The following is a 7165-nucleotide window of genomic DNA, read 5'->3' on the forward strand; positions in this document are numbered from 1 at the left end:
ACCAGGGTCTGTAAAACTAGATCGAGACATATATACAACAAGATATATGAAACTGATAAAATCAGGTGGTCCTATAATGTCAGAGAATGACAAATGAAGGGGCTGAGAGCACATTAACTAGCAATGGGCTTATACCCAATGGCTATGGTTTGGACTAACAGAAAGCACACATAACACAATATTTTCCCAAGGGTGTTGGTTTGATATTTGCGGATACTAAAATCCAAGGTAAAAGACGACTTCATTTTTGGTACTATTTCTGACAGGAAACCCCCAATGCACACATGTGCATCCCAACGCACAAACATACATGCATACACACACATACACAGAGTCACCTAAGTATATTACCTTTAGAATAAAAAAAAACCTTTTTTTGGCCATGCTACACTGCTTGTGGGATTTTAGTTTTTTTGCCAGGGATTGAACCTGGGCCCCAGCAGTGAAAGCACCAAGTCCTAACCACTAGACCACCAGGAAATCCCCATAGAATAAAATATTTAAACATTGAAAATTACAAAGTCTAAAAAGAAATTAAACATCAACAAAAAATGTAGATATAAAATATATAAGCAAGGATCCTCACAAAAATAATGAAATAAACTTATTATCTACTGTAAGATATTAGCTTTAGTTATTGCAATATTTAGACTTCTTTGATAATTCTATGATAAATGAAAACAAACTTGATAATTGATTTAAAAACATAAAATATATCTAATAATGCTATTTCCCATTCTGGTCTTATTAGAACTTCAAATATATGTTAACAACTATGAGAGTAGAAAAATACTTTCCCCTCTACCCTTCTAGGTCTTTTGGCAGAACCCCCTCCCTGACCCAGAATAAAAGACAGATTAACAGGAGACAATAGAGTGGATACTCCTGTATACATGGGAGGTATCCAGGAAAATAGAATAATTCTCTAAAATGGCCCAAGTAAGTAAAGTAAAGTCACTCAGTCGTGTCCAACTCTTTGCGACCCCATGGACTGTAGCTTACCAGGCTCCTCTGTTCACAGGATTTTCCAGGCAATAGTAGTGGAGTGGATTGCCATTTCCTTCTCCAGGGGATCTTCCTGACCCAGGGATTGAACCCGGGTCTCCCACATTGTAGACAGACGCTTAACCGTCTGAGCCACTAGGAAAGTGCTGAAATGGCCCAAGCCACCCCTTAAATGTTTCTCCCTCTCTATACCAGGAAGACAAGGATGACTCTGAAGCTCTAGAAATTTTTATCACTGGATCTGACAGTGACTTAAATCTACATAAAAACCTTATCCTAGTTTACTGTGCTTTTCTGAGTGACCTCCCATAACTGGCTCTCCTTCCCCAACCATGTTTCCTCTCAAATACCCATCTCCAGCTAGAGAGGAAACACGGTTGGGGAAGGAGAGCCATTATGGGAGGTCACTCAAAAAGCACAGTAAACTAGGATAAGGTTTTTATGCAGATTTAAGTCACCGTCAGATCCAGTGATAAAAATTTCTAGAAATTCAGAATCATCCTTGTCTTCCTGGTATAGAGAGGGAGAAACTCATATAAACAGGAGATTTTCTTTGTCAGTTGCTTCATTTGCTATTCTCTTCTCCCATTCTGAAGGCTATCTTTTCACCTTGCTTATAGTTTCCTTCATTGTACAAAAACCTTTAAGTTTAATTAGGTCCCATTTGTTTATTTTTGCTTTTATTTCCATTACTCTGGGAGGTGGGTCATAGAGGATCCTTCTGTGATTTATGTCAGGAGATTATTTTGCCTACGTTTTCCTCTAGGAGTTTTATAGTTTCTGGTCTTACATTTAGATCTTTAATCCATTTTGAGCTTATTTTTGTGTATGGTGTTAGAAAGTGTTCTAGTTTCAGTTTTTCACAGGTGTTTGACCAGTTTTCCCAGCACCACTTGTTAAAGAGATTGTCTTTTCTCCATTGTATATTCTTGCCTCCTTTGTCAAAGATAAGGTGTCCATAGGTGTGTGGATTTATCTCTGGGCTTTCTGTTTTGTTCCATTGATCTATATTTCTGTCTTTGTGCCAGTACCATACTGTCTTGATGACTGTAGTTTTGTAGTATAGTCTGAAGTCAGGCAGGTGGATTCCTCCAGTTCCATTCTTCTTTCTCAAGACTGCTTTGGCTATTTGAGGCTTTTTGTATTTCCATACAAATTGTGAAATTATTTGTTCTAGTTCTGTGAAAAATACTGTTGGTAGCTTGATAGGGATTGCATTAAATCTGCAAGCAGCTCATGCAGCTCAATATCAGAAAATTAAATGACCCAATCAAAAAAATAGGCCAAAGAACTAAACAGACATTTCTCCCAAGAAGACATACAGATGGTTAACAAACACATGAAAAGATGCTCAACATCACTCATTATCAGAGAAATGCAAGTCAAAACCACAATGAGGTATCATCTCATGCTGGTCAGAATGGCCATAATCACAAAGTCTACAAACAATAAATGATGGAGAAGGTGTGGAGAAAGGGGAACCCTTTTACACTGTTGGTGGGAATGCAAACTAGTACAGCCACTATGAAGAACAGTGTCGAGATTCCTTTAAAAACTAGAAATAGAACTGCCATATGATCCAGCAATCTCACTGCTGGGCATACACACCAAGGAAACCAGAATTGAAACAGACACATGTACCCCAATGTTCATTGCAGCACTCTTTACAATAGCTAGGACATGGAAGCAACCTAGATGTCCATCAGCAGATGAATGGATTAAGAAAGTTGTACATATACACAATGGAATATTACTCGACTATTAAAAAGAACACATTTGAATCAGTTCTAATGAGGTGGATGAAAACAGAAAACAGAGCCTATTATACAGAATGAAGTAGTCAGAAAGAATAACACCAATACAGTATATTAACGCATATATATGGAATTTAGAAAGATGGTAATGACAACCCTATACACGAGACAGCAAAAGAGACACAGATATAAAGAACAGACTTTTGAACTCTGTGGGAGAAGGCGAGGGTGGGATGAGTTGAGAGAATAGCATTGAAACACATATATTACCATATGTGAAATAGATGATCAGTTCAAGTTCGATGCATGAAACAGGGCACACAAAGCCAGTGCACTGGGACAACCTGAGGGATGGGATGGGGAGGGAGGTGGGAGGGGGGTTCAGGATGGGGGACACATGTACACCCATGGCTGATTCATGTCAGTGTATGCCAAAAACCACAATATTGTAAAGTAATTAGCCTCCAATAAAAATACAATAATTAATCTAAAAAAATAGGAGATTTTCCTTGTAAATGTCTCTGACAAAAGACAATTTCTACTGGGTTTTCAGAGCTTTTCTTATCTGCAGTTTCTTAAAAAAAATAATCAGCCTAAAACAAAGTCTCATGCCAAAGAACATAATTTATGGTGACAAATTCTGCTCCCCTTCACATCTAAACAAGTAAATGTCCACTCATCATTCTCCTCCAAAAGCAATAAAATCTCATCTCATCATGAATAATAGTAAATATATAAACTCTTTTAGAAATAATTCCCTTGTGTCATTTAAAAGCAAATGGCTCCTTACCTTTAGAATATGTAAATTCTGCCATTCTTGCTAATTATATAGATTTGAGCAACTGATCCCACAAAAGAATGCTTTGAAGACCACTATTTCATGTATTGATTAAATTTCTTCAGAATTTTTTAAGACCTAAAATTATTTACAAATACTCCCCAGTTATTAACATTTTGTTGTTTAATATTGAGAACTCAAAAATTATCAGATTTGTTTTTTAGGGTTAAATTGTGAAATCCCTATAACCTTTCCAACACAGTGACTTACCCTTTTGGTAGCTACAGAAAACCATGGATAAAATCAAACCTAGAGGACTTCCCTGATGGTCCGATGGATAGGAGACTGCCTGCCAATGCAGGGAACTGGGGTTCTATCTCTGGTCCGGGAAGATCCCACATGTCATGGAGCAACTAAATCTGGGCGAGCCACAACTACTGAGCCCATGTGCCACAACTAGTGAAGCCTATGCCCTAGAGCAAGAGAAGCCACTGCAATGAGAGGCCTGCACACCACAATTGGAGAGCAGTCCCCACTTGCCACAACTGGAAAAAAGCCTGTGTAGCAATGAAGACCCAACACAGCCAAAAATGAATAAATGAATAAATAAAATTTAAAAACTCAAACTTAGGAAAACATTAGATATGCCAATAGAAATATGAAGAACCATTTTTTTTTAACTCTAGGGAAAAGGAAGGATATTGCAGCTACTGTTGGAATTTTGTATGCTAAAACACACAGAGAGAGAATTTTGAAAAAGAACTTACAATGCTGGTGTGGTGTCCACAGAAGTAGATTAGCAAAATAAAGACAGATGGCAATGAATTAATCTAACACCCAACTCTAACACTTAACAGCTATGTTGCCATCACACACTTCTCTACTGTACTAATTCAGACTTCAACTTGACATAGATCACAAAAATATATGCATGTGTTCAACACCATCTGCTGCATAAGTACAATTAAAGGGAAAGGAGCTTGCCACCACGGGATGTCAGTAGTAATAGCTCATTCTAGGGTAACACTCTTTTAATGGGAAGAAGTAAAGAGCTTGGGTGGCCCAGTTGCTGACTCAGGTATATTTGCCAAAAGCCAACTGACACCTCTCCCAAAATATTTTCCTGAAAACAGAGTGGCACGATGCACAGACCTTCACATGAAGTAACCCTGTTGTGAACCCTGTTGTGAAAATTTTAAATAAATTTTCAAAATGAATTAAAAATCAGGCTGTATAAATAGACTTTTCATTTGCTCCTGTCAGTAAAGTCCTAAACTAACAAAAATGGGATGTTCAATGTACCCAGTGTGGAAAGGAGATTTTAATGTTCTGTATAGACATAGCTAAAAACATACAGGGAAATCAAATGCCATGCTACTGTAAGGAAGCAAAATTCACCACTCTAAAATGTGCCTCTTTGACATGAAGATTAGTTCAGGCTGATTATTTTTAAGAAATAGTAGACTCAATAAAATTTTCTTGTTACCTGATCCTTAACAGCATAAAAGAATTTAGATAAAGGTCCTGTTCCTGGAATAGAGGTGTCACCAATCAACTTTTTCACCTCTTAACCCTAGATCAAGAGGCTTGAGATCTCTCCTAGTTGGGATGTAAGGAGGGGGTCACAGGCATGTCGCCAGCATCCAACCACCATGCATTTCAGGAAGGCCATCATGGGGAGAAGAAAATGAAACACTGGATCACGATGATTCAGATTTTAAATTAATGCACTGTTCTGACAGACTTCAAACTCTTAAAAGTAAAAGAAAACTTCTTAATAATAAATCAGAAACAAAGGCGACTAAGCAACCAAGAATGTAACAGAGGATATTTGATGCGATTTTGACATATTCCCCGAAACAGTACATTTTGGGTAAATTTGTAAACTAAACCAAATATATTTATGAGGAGAGGAGAGAAAATAAAAAAGTTTTAGAGAATAAGTTGTTTTCAAATTACACCAAGCAGGGCTTCCCTGGTGGCTCAGTGGTAAAGAATCTGCCTGCCAGTGCAGGAGACACAGGTTTGATTCCTAGTCCAGGAAGATCCCACGTGCTACAGAGCAGCTAAGACCATGAGCCTGTGTGCTAGAGCCTGGGAACCACAACTACTGAGCCTACGGGCCCCAACCACTGAAGCCCATGCACCTAGAGCCCGTGCTCCACAACAAGAGAAGACACTGCAATGAGAAGTCAGCACACTGCAACTAGAGAGTAGTCCCCACTCACCACGACTAGAGAAAAGCCCTCACAGCAACGAAGACGCAGCACAGCCAAATACATTTTAAAAAATCATATCAAGCAGTTTATTTCTAACATCAACCCTAAGACTTAAATATAATTAAAAATAAAACAAAAGGAAACAAAAAGCAACATGAACATAATGTGGTTTGCCCTTACCATAGCTATGAATGTTCAAAAACCCCAAAAAGAAGGAAAACAGCCATAAATGATGATTCAAGCCTTTAATTTCCTGATAATGTAATGGAAGTTGAAGATAATTAATGCAATTAACCAACATCAAAGGAAAATAAACTTTGAGATAGCTGCACCTATAGTTATGCAATTCTGCTTCCCAAATGCTCCAGGACATTCCAAAATCATGAAAGGAGGAAACAGATAATGGGTTCTCACTTTTACATGGAATATATGAGATGCTGTGAGATTTAAATACAGAGTGCTTAGGAGTGTTTTAACTCTATGAGATGCTACATTCACTACCATGGTAATCCAAGTCTATGCCCCGACCAGTAACACTGAAGAAGCTAAAGTTGAACGGTTCTATGAAGACCTACAAGACCTTTTAGAACTAACACCCAAAAAAGATGTCCTTTTCATTATAGGGGACTGGAACGCAAAAGTAGGAAGTCAAGAAACACCTGGAGTAACAGGCAAATTTGGCCTTGGAGTACAGAATGAAGCAGGGCAAAGGCTAATAGAGTTTCGCCAAGAGAACATACTGGTCATAACAAACATCCTCTTCCAACAACACAAAAGAAGACTCTACACATGGACATCACTAGATGGTCAACACTGAAATCAGATTGATTATGTTCTTTGCAGCCAAAGATGGAGAAGCTCTATACAGTCAGCAAAAACAAGACTGGGAGCTGACTGTGGTTCAGACCATGAACTCCTTATTGCCAAATTCAGACTTAAATTGAAGAAAGGGAAAACCACTAGACCATTCAGGTATGACCTAAATCAAATCCCTTATGATTATACAGTGGAAGTGAGAAAAAGATTTAAGGGACTAGATCTGATAGACAGAGTGCCTGATGAACTATGGACAGAGGTTGGTGACATTGTACAAGAGACAGGGAGCAAGACCATCCCAATGGAAAAGAAATGCAAAAAGGCAAAATGGCTGTCTGGGGAGGCCTTACAAATAGCTGTGAAAAGAAGAGAAGCAAAAGGCAATGGAGAAAATTTGAACACAGAGTTCCAAAGAATAGCAAGGAGAGATAAGAAAGCCTTCCTCAGTGATCAATGCAAAAAAATAGAGGAAAACAACAGAATAGGAAAGACTAGAGATGTCTTCAAGAAACTTAGAGATACCAAGGAAACATTTCATGCAAAGATGGGCTCGATAAAGGACAGAAATGGTATGGACCTAACAGAAACAGAAG

The sequence above is a fragment of the Bos mutus genome, chromosome X (genome assembly GCF_027580195.1).
Source record: "Bos mutus isolate GX-2022 chromosome X, NWIPB_WYAK_1.1, whole genome shotgun sequence".
Taxonomy (NCBI): domain Eukaryota; kingdom Metazoa; phylum Chordata; class Mammalia; order Artiodactyla; family Bovidae; genus Bos; species Bos mutus.